We start from the raw sequence: 25036 nt of genomic DNA on the forward strand, positions 1-25036 counted from the left end.
GCCAAAAGTAGAATTAATACAGAAGATATATTCTGATGAAAATGTGACTAAAAAGAAACATGTAATAGGACCAAAGAACCCAAATAATCTTTGGGTCAAATAAGAAATTGAAACTGAAACTTCAAAGTATCCAGAACATCACTTGTAACAAAAATTCTACATATCATGAGCTCTGGGATAAAACTAAAGCAATGCTCAGAATAAAATTAATATCCAACTGAAAAAGTCTAAGAAGAAGAAACCAAACAAAAGCAGGAGGAAAGAAATAAGACAAAAGTAGTAAAAATGAAGTATAAAAGAGAAAAAGAAAAAAACTAATACCTACCTACACATGCAATACAACTAAACAAGAGAAAATAAAATACAGTTTAAACATTGGGAAGGAGGAGGTAAAATTACAACTATTTGCAGAATCAATGTATACCTGGAAATGCAAGGTAATCAACTGAAAAACAATCACACACAATAAGCAAATTTAGTAAATTAGCTGGCTACACAATTAAAATAGCTCTCACATATACAAACAACCAGTTAGATTTAATGCAAGATATACTCAATTATAATGGCCACCAAAATAAGACATAATGCCTAGCAATAAATATAAGACATGCACAAGATCTACAGAAAGAAAACTTTAAAATACTTATGACACAAAAGAAAGTTGCACAAAGCATACGATGTACTTTTATAGAAAGTGTAAACTTTATAAAGATGTCAATTGTCCTTAATCTATAAATTTAACACAATCTAACAGGTAATTTTTTTAAATGATCTAAATAAGTAAAAATAACGAGGAAAAAAATTTTAAAGAATAATGAATACAGAAAAGCCTCATGACATTTTAAAATATATTATAAATCTATAAAAAATAAAACACAATGGTACTGGCAAATGAGTTGACAGACAATTCTGTGAAACAGAACAGAAATTCCCAAAATAAACACATTTAGAATTTATGACATAATAAAGGTTGTATCTTAAATTAGTAGAGGAAAATAAATATTACTCAATAAATTGAGTTAGGTCAACTGAGTAGCCACCTAGAAAAACAAATTTAGATTCTACATCTCAAAAAATTTAAGTTTTAGGCTGGGCACAGTGGCTTATGCTTGTAATCCCAGCATTTTAGGAGGCTTGAGTTGGGAGCACTGTCTGAGGCCAGGAGTTCAAGACCAGCCTGGGCGATACAGCAAGACTCTCGTATCTGTAAAAAATACAAAATTAGCCAGGTGTAGTGGTACGTGTCTGTAGTTCTAGCTACTATGGAGACTGAGGTGGGAGGATCACTTGAATCCAGGAGTTCAAGACAAGCTTGAGCAACACAGTGAGATCCTACGCTACAAAAAATTTACAAATTAGCCAAGCATGATGGTGCATACCTGTAATCCCAACTACTAGGGAGGCTGAGGTGGGATGATTGCTTGAGCCCAGGAGTTGGAAATTACAGTGAGCTATGATCTCACCACTGCACTCCAGCCTGGGCAACAGAGTGAGACCTCGTCTCTTAAAACAAAATTAAATAAATGAATAAAACATTTAAATTCTGACCAAAAAGAAACTATGGAAGAATTATTTTATAACCTCAAAGGCAGAATGTGTAAGAATACAAATGCAGGCTGGGCATAGTGGCTGCCTGTAATCCCAGCACATTGGGAGGCCGAGGTGGGTGGATCACCTGAGGTCAAGAGTTCGAGACCAGCCTGGCGAAACCCTGTCTCTACCAAAAACACAAAAATTAGCCAGGCGTGGTGTCATGTGCCTGTAATCCCAGCTACTCAGGAGGCTAAGGCAGGAGAATCACTTGAACCCAGGAGGCAGAGGTTACAGTGAGCAGATTGCACCACTACACTCCAGTCTGGACGACAAAGTGAGACTCCATCTCCAGGAAAAAAAAAAAAATACAAATGAAATAAAATTTATATAAATTTTTCAAAATTTTCTGCAAAGCAAAAATCATCATAATCAAAGTCAAAAGACAAATAATAACACGGGTCAAGTATTTGCAACTAATCTCCAGACAAAGGGATAATTTCCTTAACATACAAAGATGGAAAGATATGAACAGGCAGTTCCCAGAAAAAGAAATAGAAATGTCTCTGAAGAAAAGATATTCAGCCTCATCTTAGAGTTTGATAACAGTGCTGGTGAGGGTGTAGGCATTATTCTACATTACTTATGAGTGTCTGAGAGGTCCAATTCTATGAAAGGTAATTTGACAATATACATCAAAGTTACAAAGGCAAAAATCTTTTGACCCAGAAATTCCACTTCTAGGAATGTACTCTACGGGTAAGAGTTATATACATGTGAAATGGGATAGGTACAAATTATTTATTTCACCATTACTGATAAGAGCAAAGATTAGAAACAACTCAAATGGTCATCCATAGGGACTCTGTTTTGCTATTATAATAGCATTAAAAGAACAAAATATTTCTCTATATGCATTGGTATGGATGATATACAAGACATATCAGAATAGAGAGTGTGCTACCATCACACCAATGCTTACAAGATCACATGAGGTCTTTTTTTTTTTTTTTTTAATTAATTTTCACTGTTTATTTCTGACTGGTCAACATAGAAAATTTGAAAAATGGGCCGGGCGTGGTGGCTCACATCTGCAATTCCAGCATTTTGGGAGGCTGAGGCAGGCTGATTGCCTGAGTCAGGAGTTTGAGACCAGTATGGCCAAATGGTGAAACTCCGTCTCTACTAAAAACACAAAAAAATTAGCCAGACATGGTGGCGTGCACCTGTAATCCCAGATACTCAGGAGGCTGAGGCAGGGGAATTGCTTGAACCAGGGAGGTGGAGGTTGCAGTCAGCCGAGATCGTGCCACTGTACTCCAGCTTGGGCCCAAGCAAGACTCCGTCTAAAAAAAAAAGAAAAAAGAAAATTTGGTAAATGAAAAATATAAAGCAAAAGGGCATAACTGGCCAGGCATGGTGGCTCATGCCTGTAATCCCGGCACTTTGGGAGGCCAAGGCAGATGGATCACTTGAGCTCAGGAGTTCAAGATCAGCCTGACCAACATGGAGAAACTTCGCCTCTACCAAAATACCAAAAAAAAAAAAAAAAAAAAGGGAAAAAAAAATTAGCCAGGAATGGTGGCACGTACCTATAGTCTCAGCTATTCGGGATCGAGAGGCTGAGGTGGCAGGATCGCTTGAGCTTGGGAGGCAGAGGTTGCATTGAGCTGAAATTGCACCACTGCACTCCAGCCTGGGCTACAGAGTGAGACCCTCTCCCAAAAAAAACAAAAGAAAAGGGGGCATAACAATAATTTGCTTTGAAGATCTTTCCTGTACACACATATATTATTTCTACATGGACTGCATATTAAATATGTAATTTTGTATATTTTTTGTACTTCACAATATATCAGCAACAATATTTTTTCATGAAATTAAATATAACCAAAGAATATTTTGGAAGGGTTGCCCATATAAATTATATGAATAGAATATATTTAAATCATTTTCTAAAGCTTTGAAATGATTTAAATATGCTCTAATAAACATATATTTTTACCACACTTCTGCAACAATAGACATTATTATCAAACAATTTCATCTTTGTAAATATATCTATCAGGTAAAAAATCTCATTTTGTTTTTACTAGCATTTCTTAAATTCTCAGTACAGATGACCATTTTTGCATGAGTGTACTAACTACTTATACTTACTCAATGAACTAGCTGTTCATTCCTTTACCAATTTTCTTTGGTTGTTAGTTCTTGGTTTTAAAAAGCATTCCAAACAGTCAGAAATTAGCCAGTTAGCTATTTTACCCGTTACAAACATTTTTACCAGTTAACCCTTTTTTATCCTTGCTTGTATTGTTGGGAGGACACGTTCCTATCAAAATATATCTTCCTTTTTCTTTTTTTCTTGAGACAGTCTCTCCCCTCACTCTGTCGCCTAGGCTGGAGTGCAGGAGTGTGACAAGATATATCTCTGTGTATTGAAATCTTCTTGAAGGACCCTCAGTACAACCTTTACGTTTTCTTCATATAGATCTTACACATTTCTTAAAGTTTACTTCTGGGTATCTTACCCTTTAAAAATAATTACTGGCCAGGCGCGGTGGCTCACCCCTGTAATCCCAGCACATTGGGAGGGTGAGGCGGATGGATCACGAGGTCAGGAGTTCGAGACCAGCCTGACGAACATGGTGAAACCCCGTCTCTACTAATACAAAAACTAGCTGGACGTAGTGGCATGCGCCTGTGATCCCAGCTACTCAAGGCAGGAGAATCACTCGAACCCGGGAGGTGGAGGTTGCAGGGAGCTGAGATCGTGCCACTGCACTCCAGCCTGGGTGACAGAGCGAGACTCCATCTCAAAAAAAGAAAAAAAAAACCACAACTGTTAATGAAATTTGTTTTCCACTGTATTTTATCTGGTTATTGTTTGCATATATAAAAGATGATTATGTTTTAGAACCATATTTTATTTTCAAGGTGTTTTTAAGTATACTAACAATACATGAATACACGCTTATATTTAAACATGTAGATGAGTCAATATTAGTTAGAATAAAAAGAGCTATTCATTAAACATTTTAACTTTAGAATAACATTTTAAACTTTATATAATCATCCAGAATTTATTGAATCCTTGTTTTTAATAAAATTCAGTTGATTTCTTTAGCTTTTTCAGGTACACAGTCAGATCAATAGCAACATAATTTTGTCTTCTTTTCAAAATGTATAGCTCTTATTTCATTTTCTCAATTCATTAGCCACTCCATACAAAATTAAGTAACATAATGGTATGACAGCTGACAATTTAATCCTGTACAAGACTAACGGTAATGTCACAGGAGACATGTTAGAAGAGTACATTTTAGGCATACTGAAAGTTATAAAAATAATATATTGAATATGTGTGCACATACACACATGCTTGTATGCACACTTTTAGTGCCTAACTTTAGATATACACTGCAGGCAAACACTGCTGAACATTTTTGATTGGAGCCTGAGAAAAGATAAGGTGATGCTGCACTTTTAGGAGATAAACCTAATTAGTATCTGGAAGTATATTTAGTAATCCACAGTGGGAACTTTCTCTTTGCAAGCTATGTGGGAATGAAAATCCAAGTGAGGATTAAAGATTTGTTTATTGAGTATGAGGATAGGAGAGGGACTAGGGATGTAACTGTTGATCACTTTTCTTTTTGAGATGGAGTCTTGCTCTGTCACCCAGGATGGAGTGCAGTGGCGCAATCTTGGTTCACTGCAACCTCTGCCTCGTGGGTTCAAGTGATTCTTCTGCCTCAGCCTCCCGAGTAGCTGGGACTACAGGTGTGCACCACCACGCCCAGCTAATTTTTATATTTTTAGTAGAGACAGGGTTTCACCATATTGGCCAAGCTGGTCTTGAACTCTTGACTTCAAGTGATCCACCTGCCTTAGCTTCCCAAAGTGCTCAAATTACAGGCATGAGCCACCACACCCAGCCAGATGACTTTTCGTCAGAGAACATTAAGTGGCTGGTTATCCTCTATGAGACAGCGGATGGGGTAGGTCTGTGTGTGAACTGTGGTAGGGACTTTTCAAGGGTGATGCTAGGCAAGAGCTGCTGCTTTCCAGGATTCAAGTAAGAGCCTGACTAGCTGGCACTGGGAGAGCAGTGCCTGCAATGACTGTGCTGGGTATCAAAAGACTCAGAAAACATTGGAAGACTCATTCCCAGGGTTTGGAGTGCCTATCCTCTTTATCAGAGTAAGGGTGTTTTGATTATAAGGTCTTAAAACCAGATTCTTAGAACGGGATTCTTCTCCAAAGAGTGTTCCATTTTCTCCTACATGAAAGCAACCAAGATACAATGTAAGAGCCAGAACCGAACATTTGCTTAAACATTCACATGATTTCTATGGTACCTTTTCCTCTAATGGCCATCCACCAGGGCTCAGGGAGAGTGAAGGTTAAGGCCAGCACCAGGTGCTGCAAGATACGTGCCTTAATGTATAAATTTAAGTTTCCAAGTATAATTAGTGTAAAAAAAAATAAACTTACGTTAGTGTATGCTTTTAAGGAAACACTTTTAGGGAAAGTGTTAGCTCCATGTTATAGGCAATAAAAACTGAAGTTGAAAGATTTTGACTATTCAAAGTCAGACAGCTTTAGTGGCAAAGAAAAGAGTAAAGCCCAGAAATGTCATCTGTGCTTCTATGAATTTTGACCATCTTTATATTGGCTAGAATCTGAAGAGGAAAAAAAGATAAAACTGTTTATTTTCTTTACGCAATGCAATTCTTCCCAGTTGTTCTGGAATCTTAATGTTGAAACATATTAAAAGTCATGTAATCCAATTCCCTAATTCAGCATTTGTAAGTCATAAAATGAAATTACTGGGTCGCGACCGGGCGCGGTGGCTCATGCCTGTAATCCCAGCACTTTGGGAGGCCGAGGCGGACAGATCACGAGGTCAAGAGATTGAGATCATCCTGGCTAACAAGGTGAAACCCTGTCTCTACTAAAAATACAAAAAATTAGCCAGGCATGGTGGCAGGCACCTGTAGTCCCAGCTACTCAGGAGGCTGAGGCAGGAGAATGGCGTGAACTCAGGAGGTAGAGGTTGCAGTGAGCCAAGACTGCGCCACTGCGCTCCAGCCTGGGTGACAGAGCGAGACTCTGTCTCAAAAAAAAAAAAAAAAAAAAAGGGAAAGAAATTACTGGGTCGCAGCCAGCAAATTAAACAGAAAACCACCACCACAACAACAACAAAACAACAAATAGAAACTGTAAGATTACACTGCTCTAGTAAGTACAAATATTGTTTTTACTAAACTTATTTCTAACTCTAGGTCAGAGTCCAAAAAGCTTGAACTTACTTAGTCCTGGGTTCTCAAATGGGGTACACAAGAATCATCTGCATCTCAGGACTAAAATATTCCAATTCAGTAAATCTTGAATAAGAATCAAGAACCTACATTTTTAAAAGACACTACAGGTGATTCTGATGGAGAAAGTCTTGAGGCCTACTTGAAAAACTATGCTCCATATACATGCATGTCCTTCTCTAAAAGGTTCCCAAGATAAAGGGTGACAAACTTTTGCCATGGAAAGCCACCCCATTACAGAAGTGCAGGACTGGATGGCATGGGCCTACAGAATGCAGCCATCTTGTAATGCTCTGCAGATTATTCCTATACCAACCTCCATTCCATATTGGGTTACATCCATACTGGGTTACCAGGCTAGGGACCTGTCCCAGAAGGGTAACAGCCATGGCTAAGGTCTGGGTCTTTCACACAGTTAAGAGTCATCAGAAGTGACCTGGTATCAACATATGTCCTTATATGACCTGAGTTCTCTTTGACCTTGATTATTAACACTATCGTTAATACTTTCATTCAATACACGACTAAACTACTGCATTTCAGGCACTGTGGTGGGCACTAGTGGAAATACAAAGATGACTGTCCCAGGAGTTTTCACACTCAGCCACCACCACTAGCCCTGCTCCCAACACAGAGAAGGCAATAAAATGGCTCAGCAAAGGTTTTGTGTCTTTTCTTTTGGCAGAGGTACTTCATGGGTTTTAGACACAAGGGAGGGGGCCTGTCAGAGCCTGAGATAAGCGGACCATATCCTCCAATTTCACATCTCTCTTCCTTCACATACCTGAGGGAAACACTGCTCATGTCTTTCAAGGACTATGGCCTCTGTGGGTCTCATACCAAAGAATGGAAAAATAAAAGTTAAGTCTAGAATCCTAGAAACCATACTCTCCAAGAAATAGCACTGAGAAATACATACTAAAATGATTGTTTGGTTATGTGCTACCGTATTAGCAACTGGTAGATTTAGTAAGACTTACATTTTACAGATATTCCTTCTAGTAAGGTGCTAAGTGAAAGTAGTCTTTGATTACAGAGAGGCTGATAGCCCTCCCTTATTCACAACTCACTTCCTGGTAACCTAATGTGTATGTTTAACTGATTCAAAGACAACTAATTTAATTTGATAATCTGAAAGGATGTCTGTCAAAGGGTCATCATAGTTATTGCTGGGTAGTGAAAATGGATTTTATTTTTGCCTTCGCAAATTTGTGTTTTCTAACTTTTCTTACAGTAATTAAGGATTACTTTTACAACTGAGAAAATATATTTTTTAGGGAAAAAAGCTTCTTAGATCAAAAGGTAGACTGACTTCATTATATCTTAGAGCAGGTTCTAGATAAAAGCCTTAGTAGATATTTGTGCAGATATTTTTTTTTTCAGTTTTGAAAAAATCCAGAGGTTCAAGTATTAAAGACCTCATTCCACGAGAACCTTCTAACTCTTAATATACAACAAAATTTGGGCCTTCCCTGGCTCAAGCAGAGAGAAGCCTACAAAGGAGCCTATAAAGATGCAAGGAACCTACAAAAATGACCTGGTCTAAGGCCACTTCCTTGTAGACTCAGAAAAATCTGTCTGGCAGATAACCTTTTCCCCTCTGTCGTCCTGTTCTATGAGGATCTCTCATGGCTGCATGAATTACCAGTGACACTCAGCATCAGTGCCCCTCCCTACTATTGATCCTGAAGAAGTGAGCTTTCTTTTGAAAATTCAAATTTATTGAGGTATAATTTACACACAATAAAATGTACATACTCAGTAACTTTTGACACCTATGCAACCACCACCACAACCAAGATACAGAACATTTCCACTACCCTAAAAGGATTCTTTGTGCCCCTCCCACTCCAATCTCCCTGTATCCAAGCCCCTGGCCCTGGCAACCACTGAGAGAAACACCCATGAGATGAGGATTTATCAACGTGAAATAAGTCTGCCTTTCCTACAGTTTCAAACAAATGGAATTATACACGATGTTCTCTTTTGAGTGTGGCTTCTTTCATTTGGCATGCTGTTTTTAAGGTTCATCCATGTTGTTTTTATTGCTGAGTACAATACTATTTTGTTTGTACTCAGTTGTGAACGAAACCAAACTACATCATATTAGAAATTCATGATAAGTGGTATTCGGGCTCATTAGTCACTTCATTCACCTATACGTCTTTCCAGTGATTCACTTTTCCCTCATCCAACAAATACTGGTCTAGTATTGCCTGTTATGCATCAGGCAATGTGTTAGCCATTGGTTAAATGTAAGCTGCACACTTGGTTCTGGGATCATGTACCTAATTTTGATCCTGGGAAAAAAGATTATTTTGTGTAATATTCAATAGTAGCCCTACTTATCTATGGGAATGTGAACACTGTGTGGGGTAGTGTTAAACTTACATGGCTGGGCACCCAGTGTCTCAGTGTTCTTTGTAGACTTTGTGAATAGTCTATTTTTTCCGTCATAAGAATGACGTAAGATGGTGCAGCCAAGATAGTATGTCCGTGTTCAAGACAAGAAGAGCTAAGAAACATCTGTCACTGTTATCAGAAAAGCAAAATCTTCCCAGAAGCCTCTGGCAGATTTCCTCTTATGACTCATCCACCAGAACTGGGTCACATAACCATCCACATCTACAAGAAGGCCAATGAGGGTCTTGCAAAATGAAATAAGATGGTCATGACTGACACATATGAATCATGACTCACAGACTGAGGCTGGCAATTGTTATCCCAAGCAAAATTGAGGTTTCAATAACAAGAAAGATGGAATACATACATACAGGGTAGGCAATATGGATGCTGTGTCTACCATGACTTCTCATGACGATGTCTGCAGGGAGCCTCAGGATGACTCTGGCACAGACAGGGCAATGTGAGTAATAAAGTGGAGAATGGAAAAAGAATTCCACTAGATGGGTACAACCTTCCCTAGCCCATACTAAATAAGATCTTTGGAGACTTTCAAAAATATCATACACAATTGGGACGTTTACTTTTGTTAACAAATGGATTCATACTCATAAAATCATAATTATGAACTTTCTCCCACTAATTATAAGACAAGATAAAGACAGATAACATTTGCAGTCCCTGACAAAAGGTACTCTCAAGCTCAAAAGCTTGAGTAAAGCACAGTTTCTAAGGAGAAGCCAGAGTCATATCATCTTCCTTCAGCCTTATTCCCTATCGTGCTCCCTCACCTCACATGTGTACTCCTGGAGACAGGGAAATTCGATCATGATTCTACTCTAGGTTCCAGGGGGCTGATAAATGTCACCCTTTTCTTCTCTCCAAAAAGGGAGAAAAGTCAGAATCAATGCACAGATAAAAATGAGAATAAGGCAGATGAAGACCAAAGTATCAGCTTTAGAACTAATAAAACCTACCTCAAAGGACATGCCTTAGATGTGTTATCTCAGTGCGTGACGTAATAGATACTTTACCACAGAATTCAGTATTCTCAACCAGACACAGGCAGGGCAGGACAACTGCAGGCCTTCCCTACCAGAATAGGCTGTGATAAACTTCCTGCATGTATGAGTGAACCAGACATGCCCCTGCTGCCAATGTGATCAGAAGGGAAGAGAAGCCAAACATGCCCATTTCCTTATCCTCAACTCACAGATCATATAAAGTCTCCCTCCTACCCTGAGGAGGGGGAGTGGCTGAAAGTGTTCCTCACTCCTCTTTCTCCCTACGGACTGGAGTAGAAACTCCTACCCTCTGTGGAAACAAGAGAAACTAACAGTTCCTCTAACACTTCTGTTTACAAATACCCTAAAACTGTTTGGTCACTAAGTTTGGATTTTTTTTTAAGGAATAAATAGGGCAACAATAAGAACATTAAATGTAAAGGTGACTCTGGAAAGTTCATCTAAAAAGTAAGATCTCACAGCCCCCTCATTAGCTAAGTAGTAGAGATTTCATTCATGCTAACCTATATACATAAAGAATATATTATTTGGATGAGGTAAAATGCTAGTTTGAATGACAGAGACAGTCAGCTATCTGGAGAATTAAAATGCAGGGAAATTTGGGGGAGGGGTGTTAAAGAAAGCCATTGCTAGAATCTTTCAGTGGTACAGTATGTAAGTTTATTTCAGGATCTGGGCTCCTTGTTTAGAGTGAGCCTTTAGCTCATGGCACTAGTCTTCAAATATGTTACAAATTGATTTTGTTTGACCAATCCAGCATGAATGGTTTATTTGTAGCACCGAGGAAAGAATTCATTATTGTTATACATGATACGAGTCTACAGAACAGTGAATCTTAAATGCCAGTGTGCGTTAATCAAAGAGCTAATTAATGCAGATTCCTAACACCCTACCCCAACTTCATAAGGTAAGTATGGGGCAGGGCCTATGAATCTGCATTTTTAATAGTTACCCTAGGAAATTCTGATTCAGATTTTGCGAGGTCCATATTTTAAGAACCATTGCTATAGAGATGAAGTGAACTTTCATCAACTCCAAAACAGCTCTAGTTTCTTCTTTTAGTAGCCAATCCACGCTCCTTTAACCTTCTTTGTCAAATATATTGTTAAATGCTATCTGACAAAAGAATTACTTCTTAATGAGCCTATTAGGTCAGTAGCTTTCTTTCTAACTCTGTGGTCCACTGGTAGAATATGAAGCAGCTTTCTCATTAATCATCCCCCTACTTTTGGTGTGCACCGTTCTAATCAAAGAGCTTTGAAGACAATAGAGGTACTACAGAAGATTCAGCTTGCCTACCCTAGCATCCATTTCTCCTTTTCACCTTCAAACAGAAGCTTGATTTGTCACGTCCCCTTTCCCGCCACATCAACATTGCAAGCTGAACCTGCCCTCAATTACAGGGAGATGACTTAGAAGGCTAATAGTTACTCATTTTCTTTGCCAGTGCTTGGTTCAGAAACTGGCACATGAGGCCAGGTGCGTTAGCTCATGCCTGTAATCCCAGTGTTTTGGGAAGCCAAGTTGGGAGTATCAGTTGAGGAAAGCAGTTCAAGACCAGTCTGGTAAACATAGCAAGACCTTGTCTCTACATGCAAAATTTTCTTTTTTAATTAGCCGGGCACGGTGGCTCATGCCAGTATTCCCAGCTACCCGCTTGGGCCCAGGAGTTTGAGATCACAGTGAGCTATAATCATGCCACTGCACTCTAGCGTGGGCAACTGAGCAAGACCTTGTCTCTAAAAACAAAAAAGGAAATGGGCACATGTTTAGAATCTGGCCAAAAGGACACACTGGGGAACTCCGCTGGGAGGATTCTAGAAGTTTTCTAATACTGTGAGCAAATGTTGCCAACTCTGGATGTGATGCCTGGAACTGCTGCAGCTGTCTTGCAACGGTTTGATGTTGAAGTCAGAATTACATACTTTCACCCACCAATTGTAACATAAAATATGACGGAGAGTTGCAAAGAACCTGTGCCCTTGATGACATTACTGTGCCAGTGAATAAAGGCAATCACGCCTCAAAGCCTACCCTATAGCTGGAGTTCCTGTCATCAATGAGTTAATTTTACTATTTAATCTTCTTGGAGTCTGGATTTGTTACTTGCTGCCAAAAGCATTATAACTGATACAGACATCTTTATATCATGTTCTGTATTCTTCTCCAATATGGCCAGGTATGTGTACATTTCATTGTGCCCTCCTCAAAATGCTATCTTTTGGATTTCTGAATATTCTCAGATTTTTTTACACACATGCGTAAATACAGACACACGCAGACACACACACATACACAGACACCCCTCTTTACTTAAGGTTAAGATGTTTATACTTCCCATGTCTTTTGAGGAGATGTGTTATATTAGTGGCTCCTGCTCCTACAGCTGCTAGTGCTCTTAAGGTTGTGAATGCTACTGAACTATGATTTTTAAAGCAAAAAATAAGATTTAAGCTAATTATACCTACCCACGTGGGTGCTGTAATTTATGAATGTCCTAAACCAATTAATATGAAGAAACTGCGCATCTTAGAAATCCAGCCATATGTATAGAGATAGTAAGTATTCTCGTTACTCAAAGCATGCTGGTGGCACTCAAGTGAGAAACTCAGTAAACCTTCACTATTACAGAAAACGCACTTAGAAAGACAAACACCCTCTTCCTGCAATTTTACAGGTCTTTAAGTGTCACATCTAAATCTGCATTTGAATGAGCTGGGTACGGTTATAAAATGAATGTCAGTAAGGGAATCATGTCGAATACTAACAAAAGACTGTTCCATTAGCCCATCTAAACAAGCTAAATAATCTCAACCCTGGTTATAAAAATTGCTTTTAAAATCACAGAGGTACCTTTTAGTTTGAGGATTGATTCTCAACGGTCCAAGACTCAATTTTCTCAAAAGTAAGGCTTAGTTATTCATATTCGATGGATGTAATAGGCTTCAAGGAGGGACTGGCTTGTGCGTCAGTGTACAGTCTTCCATGACTCTTTAAAAAAGTATGTATACTTTTGTGCCCTTGCCCCAACTTGCAACAACTCTGAAGGGCCATCCCAGCTCCGGAGTGCCCTTACAGGATCTCCTGACATCTTTGTTGTGACTGCATCACAGCTCAACTAACTCCTTCTTTTGCTTAATTCTGCTTTCTTTACTCCCTCATTCACATTACACTCAAGAATCATCCCCATTAAGCCACCTATAGCCAAATCACTGACTCATAGTCTCTTTCACAGCAACCTCAACCTACAACACTTTTCCTTAACCCAGAGAGTTGGAGGCCTGCCCCGCCTCTCTTAAGTCAACCCCTTTCCTCTAAACCTTCATGACAGCAGAATGGGGGTTGAGACTTCGACACACCATGTTTTTTAGTTTCTGGTTCTTATTGTACAACAGAATCCTTCTCTACGCACTTTTGAAGATTGTGTAGAGGGGAGTGGACTGACTGCCCCTTGTCCTTCAGTATATGGGAAGAATATATTTAGACTCTTCCCAAATAAAAAAAAGAAACTTTGCTGCAGTGACCAATTAGACCTATGGCTTGGTAAAATTCTACTTGGAAATTATGAATTGATTTATTTGCTTAACATTTGTCTCTACTCTCAACCAATTCAATGAGAATCCCTGAATTAATATTTAAAAAGGCTTTAGAACTAAGAATGTTTTGAATGGGTAATAAATACATATAGTAATTTTCAAAAGGTATAAAAATATGTACTTCTATACATACACATACACACACACTTTTTTAAACTAGTAATTCTTATTTCAATATCAAAAGAAATAGTCAAATTGTTTCCGCTAAAATACTAGCAAACAATTATATACAGTCTAATCTAATACTCATATTAAAAACCAATGACCAAATATTAAATACGATCAATGTCTTAAATTTCCATCCCCACTACCTGGGTCCTAGTTACCATTATCTCATGCTTGGATGACTGACTGGTCTTATACCTACTCTGCCCCACTCTAATTCTTGCTCCAATTGCAGCCAAGGAGATCTTCTCAAAATTCGAATCTGGTCACAAGTGTCATCTCCTCCTCCTCCTCTCCCCTCTGACCACCGGCCTTTCTTCTAGTACCTATATTTGAATGTTCTTTCCTATCACAGGTCCTTTGCATATATTAGCCCTTTTATCAGGGGCACACATTCCTTCCCTCTTCATTTGTTAACATTTACTCATGTCTTCAGATTACCGCTTGAGCATCACTTTAGGGAGACTTCCCAAATCTAAGAAAGTCAAATTCTCTTGTTATAGACTTTTTATATTTGCATTTTTATATTTGTGATTATCTGGTTACTGGTGATCTATAGAAACTTGTGCTTTTTCCTAACACCTGTTACATTTGCATTTTTGTATTTGTGATTATCTGGCTACTGATGATCTATAACACTAAACCATCAGCTTTATGGGCAAGGGTTTTACCTGCTTTTACTCACCATTTACAAGCCCTCTGTTGGAGTAGATGCTCAGTATGTATTCACTGGGTGAAAACATTGGCAAATGTTTTATCTCCTACAAAATAGCCCCCAAAGCAACATGAATTTCACCATCTTTTTTCCCTAGTTGTTTCTAGTGATCGAAAGAACCCCAATAACAAATCTTTGGCTAGAAGATTCTTTTTTAAAATATCTGTTACATGAGGAAGATGGGGCTGGATCTTCTTAGCACCCACCCATTTTGGAAGACGGTTGTAAAGCATAGACAGCATAAAGGGATAGTGCCCAGAATGCAGATACTCTATTACTTGTAACCACAAGATATCAACACCAGGACCATTTCCTTCTCTTGACACTAAAAATAACTTCATCAAATGAGGAATTACTCAACCTCTCATCTGCGCCCCTTCTCTGAAGTTGGTATCCCACCCGTCATTTGAACCCTGGTAGATGCTAGAACCCTATTCAATCTACTCTCAAGTATAGCTATCAGCTCTTATCATTCCATTTTCTCCTTTTCATGGATGGGTTAAGTCTCTTTCCTGAATTGTATTCTTATGACACCAACCAAAGCATATGGGAGTAGGGGTTGGAGGGAGAAGGGGAAAAGTAGATTGTTCACAAATGTTAGGTTTAAAGAACTTGTTTATTCTTAATGCCTTGAAGAAAATTTCCAATGGTAGCAAAATCTTTTTCTGGGAAAAACTGTTTTCATTTTCACTTTCCATGGGCTTTTAAAAAAAATTTAAGCCTCTTGGGGCAGTTTCAAAAAATATTTTTATAAAAGTTCTGGCCGGGCACAGTGGCTCATATGTGTAATCCCAGCACTTTGGGAGGCTGAGGTGGGTGGATTACCTGAGGTCAGGAGTTCAAGACCAGCCTGGACAACATGGTGAAACCCCGTCTCTACTAAAATACAAAATTAGCTGGGCGTGATGGCGCATGCCTGTAATCCCAGCTACTTGGGAGGCTGAGGCAGCAGAATTGTTTAAGCCTGGGAGGCAGAGGTTGCAGTGAGCCAAGACTGCGCCATTGCATTCCAGCCTGGGTGACAGAGCGAGACTCCATCCCAAAAAACAACTTTCTGCGAAGATAAATTAGAGGCCCTGAAGCAAGATTCACAGTGATATGCGTCTATTTAACACTGTGTGAGAGGCTTGAAAATGTATGCCACATTTTCAGTGTATGTTTGGCAGTGTATTTTTCTGAAGAAATAGTCCCAATATTGCTTCAGATTCTCAGTCTCTAGTACTTAATATACTGCCTGGCATGTAATAAATGCTTTATAAATACACAAACAAAAGGATGAGAGAATGAATGAAGGCAAAGCCCTAAAGACAATCAAAGGAATGACCACAGAAGTAAATTATCTAACACGAGGAAACATTGGTGTCAGTGAAGTCCAAGGAAAAGAAGATTTCAAGAAGAAAGTGGATAAACTGTCACATGTTGAGCAGAGGTCAAGTCAGACAAGGTCTGAGAAATACCCAGTGGATTTAGAAATGAAGTGGTAGTTGGTGACCTTTAAAACTGGTGATTTCAGTTGAGGTAAAATATTGCAGTTGGTTGAAAAATAAATAGTAAGTTCAAGGAAAGAAAGTGAGTAGAGACAACTTTTTCATGAACACTTGTCTGTGACAGAGAGGTACGAAACAGAAGAGAGAAGGGCAAATTGGCGTAGGATGGTTTTATTTTTTACTTCTAAGATAGAAAAGATGTGAGAAAGGCTAAATGCAAGTGGGAAGCAGCCATGGCTAAGTAAAACAAGAAAAATCCTCAAGAGTAGGAATGAATGGGAAGAAATCCAGAGCCTCAGACCGGAAGAGGATCACCTTTTCCACTGTGCAAGGAGGAAAGGACAAAAAAAAAAAGAAGAAGAAAAAAAGAAAAAAAAATGGGTTATCGATGAAGTAAGTTCGAAGATTTGGTCACACTAATTTGCTAAAGTTTCCATCTTATGTTTTCTATTTTCTCTGAGAAAATGGGAGGTAAAATAACCTGCTGAGAATGAAAGGGCAGGAGATCTAGTGAGCACACAGGAAAGGGTCTAAGGTCAGCAGAAGTTTAAAACAGCTCCTGTGGAGAATGGCAAAGAGAAGAATTGCCAGGCAAAGTCATGAACATAAATGTCATAGTACTAGTTTTCACCAATGTGTGATTTTTCTCTAAGAAGTCTTTTGAGCAGAAAGGGGTTTCCAAGAAAAATCCCTGCCACCAGAGGCTACCTTATCTCTTGTGAGTGAGAATTAAGTCAAGTGACTTAAATTCAGGTTCAAAATTGTGGTGGAAATACATTTATGTGAGTATCACATGCAGAAATTATGGTGAATCTGAAATTAAAGGTAGGAGGTTATTGGTATTATTTTAAATATCTAGAAAATAAAAGTTTGCCTCTTTAAGGCACTAAGAATGGTGATGGGAAAGTTTTTTTGTACAGGGAAATGAAAACCATTGTTGAGGCCAGCACAGTGGCTAATGCCTGTAATCCCAGCACTTTGGGAGGCTGAGGCAGGCGGATCACCTGAAAACAGGAGTTCGAGACCAGCCTGGGCAGCGTGGTGAAACCCCGTCTCTACCAAAAATACAAAAATTAGCCCAGTGTGGTGGTGCACGCCTGTGGCCCCAGCTACTCAGGAGGCTGAGGCAGGAGAATCGCTTGAACACGGGAGGCAGAGGTTGCAATTAGCCAAGATCATGCCATTGCACTCCAGCCAGGGCAACAGAGCCAGACTCTGTCTCAAAAACAAACAAACAAACCAAAAAAACCATTGTCAAAGCAAATCCCTAAATTAAGTACAGTCATCATGCACTACATAACAATGTTTCAGTCAACAATGAACAGTATATACACTGCTGGTCCCATAAGATTAAAATGGAGCTGCACTATATAGGTGTACTAAAAAACAAAAACAACTTTCATATCGTATTTTTACTGTACCCTTTCAATGTTTAGATATATTTAGAAATGCAAATATTTACCATTGTGCTACAACTGTCTCCAGTATTTAGCACAGTAACATGCTGCACAGGGTTGTAGCTTAGGAGCAACACGCTATAACATGTAATCTAGGTGTGTAGTAGGCTACACCAGCTATGCATGTGTAAATAAACATGATGGTGAATTCACCTAATGACACATTTCTCAGAACATATTCCCACAGTCAAGTGATGCATGACGGTACTTAGAGAGTCCCACAGATGACCTAATAACTGAAGCAATCAGCTCTCAAAAGCTTTACCCTGTCACTTCAAGTGACAATGTCAGCATCAACAAATCCAGAACAAAAGGAAGGACATCTAGAGAGAGAAATCCAGAGCAAAGACTAGTTAGAGTGGTTTTCTCAAAACAGATAGAGATGGAAGGCAACAAGAGGGTGCATGATCCCCAGCACATCTCTCCAGGCCAGCTGAGCCAAGCCTCGGAGAGGGCAATGGAGGTCCTCAGCCCATCAGCCATGACATACATATACATGACATAATCACTCAGACTCACCTAAAATTAAAAACAACAAACAAACAAATGGAGGACTCTCTCATGCCTATTCTACCAATTTTAAGTCAGTTCAGTCTCTAATGTTCAGTAGGTCATCAGGCAAAGGTGACATCACACTCAATCTCCAAACTGATGCCTATTCTCTTTAGCTCTTTTTCTTCCTCTGGCTACAGACACCCAGAAGCAGCTGGTGACATTAAATACCTCATCACTGTTACTTCCCTCCTTACATGTTTTCTGGCTTGGCTGGAGACCTACGAAAAGGGTTAGTTACAGAGCCAAGGTTTAAGATGAGTGCTTTCAACATTCTCCACCTAGCAAAACCTACTCTGTCTTGAAAACAGTACAGCAGTCCAAGTGTGGAAGCAGAGAAGAGAGCTGCTTTGAAACACAGTCTAAATAAGTGGTTAAATGCACATTTTCTTTTTTTTTTTTTGAGACGGAGTCTCGCTCTGTCGCCCGGGCTGGAGTGCAGTGGCCGGATCTCAGCTCACTGCAAGCTCCGCCTCCCGGTTTACGCCATTCTCCTGCCTCAGCCTCCCGAGTAGCTGGGACCACAGGCGCCCGCCACCTCGCCCGGCTAGTTTTTTGTATTTTTTAGTAGAGATGGGGTTTCACTGTGTTAGCCAGGATGGTATCGATCTCCTGACCTCGTGATCCGCCCGTCTCGGCCTCCCAAAGTGCTGGGATTACAGGCTTGAGCCACCGCGCCCGGCCTAAATGCACATTTTCTAAGGGCAAACTTCTATGGTTTATATCCTACTGACAGTAGACAGAAATTGAGCTTTATTTTCCTCGTGCACAAAATGGAGATAACAGCGCCATTGAGAATATTAAAGGAGACAGGTAAACTTAGAAGACTGGAATACAATAAGCACTCAGTATGTGTTAACTATTACCATAATATCTGACCTAGGGTTGTGTTTTACTGGGTAGGTCTAACAGGGAAAAAGGTGCAAGACTGTAATGGTTGAAGTGATGGGAAGTAAAAAGTAAAAGCTGACTGGGAGAGAGAACAGCACAGCCAAAGCATTGGAGTTCTTGAAGCTGAAGTACAGATGCACTGGAAGTCATTCAGCTAAAAGCTGGAAAATGGGCAGAGAGCAGAAGAGATTTTTAAGTTTTTAAGCGTGTAGCTGCTGACATAAATAATTATAAGATTCAGAGACTGGGTGGCTTCATGAAAAGGTAAAAGGTCACAATTTGAGGTCAAGCAGTTGAGAACCACGATGTTGGTTTAGTTAACCACATGGAATTTGAAGTGACCGTCATAAAGGTGGGACTTGCAGAGAAGAGGGTAACTATAAGCCAGGTGCCAAAGTCTTCAGTGAATGAAAGGAAATGAATGAGAATGGCAGGCACAGGAAACTCAGAAAATAATAAAGTCATATTGTATGAGCACAGCTAAAGAAGGATGCCAACTGCTCTTCCCAACTCCAACTGATGCTAGCTGGTGGGAAAAGACCACAGACCCAAGGTTGGTTGCAATGCTTAAGAGAGTATAACAACAGTACAGCAAACTGACCTATCCAAAATGTTACTGTTCCTGCTGAGAAACACAGCCATCAAACTGTTTAGAGTGCCTTCTCAAAGAAGCCTGGCTATTCCGGGTGTCACGGCATCTCTGAAGCCCTTTCGAAGGATCATTTGTGTCCTCTCTCTACCCCCGCACATACGTCCACCACAGTATGGAGCATACTTTATGTATTTTTTTATTGACTGAATGATTGGAGACAAGGTCTCACTCTGTCACAAGGCTGGAATGCAGTGGCATAATCACAGCTCACTGAAGCCCTGACCTCCTAAGCTCAAGCGATCTTCCCACCTCAGCCTCCTGAATAGCCAGGACTACTATGCAAACCACCATACCTGGCTAATGTTTTCTTATTTTTTGTAGTGATGGGATCCCTATGTTGCCCACAGTGATCTTGAACTCCTGGCCTCAGGCAATTCTCCTGTCTCAGCCTCACAAAGTACTAGGATTATAGGCATAAGCCACGACATCTGGCCACATGAATATATTTAAATGTCACTCTCCCATAGGTACTTCCAGGGCTGAGGCAAGATGTAGTCATCTTTTCGTGCCTATCTCTTAATGCTGTGCAAACACTTCATAAATGTTATAAAAGAGTTCTCACAGCCACCAAATCAGGGAACAGAGCATAAAAAGAATACTCTCCTATGAAGATGGGTCATGAAGTATTTAAGCTTTGACTATAAAGAATGATTTTTTTCTGGGTGGGCGTGGTGGCTCATGCCTGTAATCCCAGCACTTTGGGAGGCTTGGGGGGGGGGTGGATCCCTTGAAGTCAGGAGTTCGAGACCAGCCTGGTCAACATTGTGAAACTCTGTCTCTACTGAAGAAAAATACAAAAATTAGCTGGGCGTGGTGACGGCTGCCTGTAATCACCACTACCCGGGAGGCTGAGGAAGGAGAATTGCTTGAACCTGGGAGGTGGAGGTTAAAGTGAGCAGAGACTGTAACACTGCACTCCAGCCTGGGCAAGAGTGAGATCAGGCCTCAAAAAAAAAGAGAAGGGAAGGGAAGGGGAAGAAAAGAAAAGGAAAGAAAAAAGAAAAGAAAAATGATTCTCCAATAAAGATTAGAAAGGAGGTATGATATTTTTTCACCAACTGGTAGGATAACACTTTTAAATACTCCCGATGAGAAGTCATGGCTGACATCTAAAAGGAAAAACTCAGGATTTGGAAAATAAATTTGTTAGTTAACTTGGAAAATCCTTTACCCAGTACACTAAATGAAAAACAATGATGTCTTAAATTAGCAAAATCCCTTTGTATTCCTTGTTTAAAAGTTAAAATTTTTAAACTTTTTAAAAATTTACTTACCCTAGAGTTTAAATGAGATGCTTATAAATTCATCTTTGCTGTAGATAAGTAACGAGAGGGTTTTAAAATTTTGTTTCTGGTCCTCCTTTCAAGTGTCCCATGTCTTTCTGTTTTATTCTTTTGAGTCACAGATTATCTCCAAATGTCAAATTTTCAAATTCATCCTTATTTGATATAAATTCTTGAAGATGCAGAAAAAGTAGGGAAAACAAAGTGAATATATCTTACGATTTTAGCCTAGGTGAATTCACATTTTGTTGGGGTGGGGGGTTTACTGTTACTCATTTACAGGAAAACAGAAAGATGGAGAAAAACGGTGTGGAAATAATAAAAATTTTAAAGGAAAACAATTTTCAGGGTAATACAAAGCAATCCTTAGGTACTTAAAAAATTACTGAAAGAAACTATTTGCTCCAAATGTAGTGATATCACTTCTCCTTCAGTTCTTCAAACTTGAAGGTCCTTGATTAGTAAGCATAAACTTCTGTGAAAACTTCATAAAATGAATTACTTTTTTGGACTAATAAAATAATTTATTGTAGGCCCTTGGCTTTATTCTTCTTTGGGTTTGGGGAACTCAGTAAAGTATACATTACAAAGTCTGTGCAAGGAAGTAAGTACTAACAGAAGTGAATACTATTCCTTCCTCATTACTGCACAAGCATAACTAAAGAATAAAAACTGTGTTTTCTGTAAAAAACGGCTCTGAGAAAAGGAAATTCATAGTGAAAATTCCAAGATATTCATGGTTAATGTTCCCTCAGTAATGAAGTGCTATCACGTGGTACAGAGTTTTATTTTAGTGGCAGGAATTTTTGTAATTATGTAAATGACTTTACTCCTGTATTTGGTCTTTAAAAATTGAATATACAGGCATATATTCTTTACAGAATTATGTAAGTAAAATTATAGCCATAATCACATTTAACAATTGAAATGATTTTTAACATCTGGATTATTAATATAAAATAATTTTCTGTATCTCATGTTTAGTTAAAACACTGTGGTATTTGAGGGTAAAAATTTTTTTTGTTAATTTTCCCAAATCCCTTCCTGATGATACGTCACACACTGGCTTTTCTGGCCACAGCACAATACTCAGCTGATTATCTACAGAAAACAGTCTACAACTCTATAATTATTCCTGTGCCACCTTCCTGGTTCTAACTGAAAGTATAGACTATCAGACATCCATAATTATGGTTGGAATAATTTCTCCTGTTACATTATTCTCACACTTGCCCACCCCAAAACTTGAACACTTTTCTGCCCATTGACATAATTTCAATACATCTTCCAATTGTAGTTTATTATTCATAACTCAGAAATATTCAACATTATTTGGAATAATATTTGGGAAAGACAGTATGCCTAATCACCTCCAGAATACTCACAAAAATTAAATAAGCTATCAACATTTTTTGAACTTTTCTTACAATGAAGATTGCTAAAAATTAAATAATGTTCCTATACTTTGGCCAGTTTAAAAATAAATCAGTTAGATTCCTTGTTGGAAAGTCTATATGCCAACACTTCAATTTTTACTATACCTCTTCAACGAACAAAATACACCCCATACTTGATGACAACCAACAATAACGAGCAGAAGAAAAGATATTTGGAAAGAAAGACGGTTTGTAACAGTGAACTTTTGAACGTAAAAAATTTCAGTGCAACATATTTTTGCACTATTAATACTATTGCAGTCATGTGCTGCATGACATTTCACTGATGGTCCCATAAAGTTATAATATTTTTACTGTACCCTTTCTATGTCTAGACATGTTTACACATGCAAATACCATTGTGTTACAACCGTCTATGGTATCCAGTACAGTAATGTGCTATACAGGTTTGTAACCTAGGAGCAACAGGCCATACCATACAGGTATGTAGTAGGCCGTACCATGTAGATTTATGTAAGTACATGCATAATAACAAAATCGCTCAACACATTTCTCAGAATGTATCTCTGTCATTAAGCAATGCGTGACTGTGTATTTTATGTCTAATTCAAGCCAAATACAATTTTTTAATGTTGTATTTGTAATGTGAAATGAAGACGTGGCGGGGCACTGTGGCTCATGCCTGTAATCCTAGAACTTTGGGAGACTGAGGTAGGCAGATCGCTTGAGCCCAGAAGTTCAACACCAGCCTGGGAAAAATGGTAAGACCCTGTCTCTACAAAAAAAATTAAAAAATTAACCAGTGTGGTGGTGTGTGCCTGTAGTCCTAGCTACTTGGGAGGCTGAAGTGGGAGGATCCCTTGAGCCTTGGAGGTAGAGGTTGCAGTAAGCCAAGATTACGTCACTGCACTCCAGCCTGAGCAACAGAGTGAGATTCTGTCTCAAACAAAGTAAAAAGAAATGAAGTCTTGTTTACTTCATTGAGTAAATGTTTACTGAGCACTCACTATGTGCCAAGCATGTTCTCAGTATGGGGGATTCACAGGTGATAAAGACAAACATGGTTCCTACTTTTCCATTATCATGAAGACTAAATTTTTTAAAAATTTATTTTGCAGATGTGATCAAATGAAATCTATGTTTTATCTTGAATCATTTACATTCAAAATACTTAATCCTGCAATAACATGTTAAAAGTCACAGATGTTACAGAGTTAGGGTTGAAAAAGAGCTCATCAATTCCAAGATGCACATTATTTTACATTTTGACATCTCTAAAATCAGTCACATCTTACAATGGGATCAGACTAGACAGCAATGGAGATGGAGTTGGCACTGCCTATATGTGCATCAAAACTTCAAAACACAGAATGAACACAAGGGGCTTGGAAGAAAATCCCAGGTTCAACGGTAAAGGCACCATTTTTTTTTTTTTTTTTTTGAGTAGAGATGAGATATTGCTATGCTGACTGACCAGGCTGGTCTCAAACTCCTGGCCTCAAGCAATCCTCCCATCTGGGCCTCCCAATGTGGTGGGATTACAGGCATGAGGCACCACACCCAACCTTAAGGATTTTTGATGATTCAAGGTTCAATAAAACATAACAGTTGAAAGTTTTCATTTATTATAGGTGGGGAAAATGAAATTCAGAGTGGTCACGTGACTTGCCCTAATTCACAAAGCTGGAGAGGTAGAATAGAGTCCAGGTCGGTTTTCTATAGTCATTCACTCTTCTACCAGTGTACAGTTATATGGAGGAAAAGGGGTGTCATACAAAATAAGTAGGTAAGAAGATGGCTCTAGTTTTGTAACCATAAGCAAGGAACTTAATCCGTCCTTGCCTCAGTTTCTCCATCTATTAAAACAGGGATTTAACAAACATAACTCACAGTACTGTTGTAAGCATTAAATAAGATATGTCTGGCAATTGTCACAAAGATTGGCATATGTTAAGTACTTCATAAATGTCAACTATTTGAGATCAGACTTTACATTTATTATACACTAAGTCAAGCCCACATATAGTTGTTTGTCTAAAGCACTAGAAAACTAAATAAACTGGTCAAATGTTTGAGGTGATAAATACAATGAAAATTTCCACCTTAACAATGTTTTGTCCAGGTACTGTGCCAAGAACCCAGCAGACCTACCTGCAAGAAACCAAACAAAAAGCAAGATTCCAGGCTGGCATGATAATCAAATTACGTACTTCAATATGTGTGAATGCATTTATAAGCACAATCTCAATACATAAACAGGGAACAAAATATTTAATGTATAAACAGATCGTTTCTTTTTGCTTTATTTAAAATACTATATCAGAATCACCTGAGGAACTTGATAAAATTTTTTTTTTTAAACTATTATAACTACGTATATTAAGCCTGGTTAAAACCACAGGTTTTAGAGGTTTAAGCCTTACTAGGTCAGCTCTTCTAATTTTGAGAGTTTCAGTGAAAATCTAAATTATAACACAGTATGTGGAGTAAACCTGCTTTAAATATTAGCTTCTACATTGTTTCTATAAAAATAGTAATCTTCTGCCTTTTAATATCAAC

The 25036-nt window shown here is 38.8% G+C and overlaps 1 long non-coding RNA gene across 1 annotated transcript in view; it reads right to left on the reverse strand.

Moving 5' to 3' along the window:
• Positions 1-5743: 5743 nt before the first annotated feature.
• The window catches only part of LOC108534459 (uncharacterized), a 20802-nt gene continuing 1509 nt past the window's right edge, over positions 5744-25036 (reverse strand). The window contains exons 3-4 of the long non-coding RNA XR_001886983.1: positions 21072-21252; positions 5744-5812 (exon numbers count right to left, since the gene is read on the reverse strand). This is a non-coding gene — a long non-coding RNA (uncharacterized LOC108534459). The remainder of the gene's footprint in view (positions 5813-21071; positions 21253-25036) is intronic.

This window comes from Rhinopithecus bieti, unplaced genomic scaffold, assembly GCF_001698545.2.
Source record: "Rhinopithecus bieti isolate Rb0 unplaced genomic scaffold, ASM169854v2 scaffold_425, whole genome shotgun sequence".
NCBI lineage: Eukaryota > Metazoa > Chordata > Mammalia > Primates > Cercopithecidae > Rhinopithecus > Rhinopithecus bieti.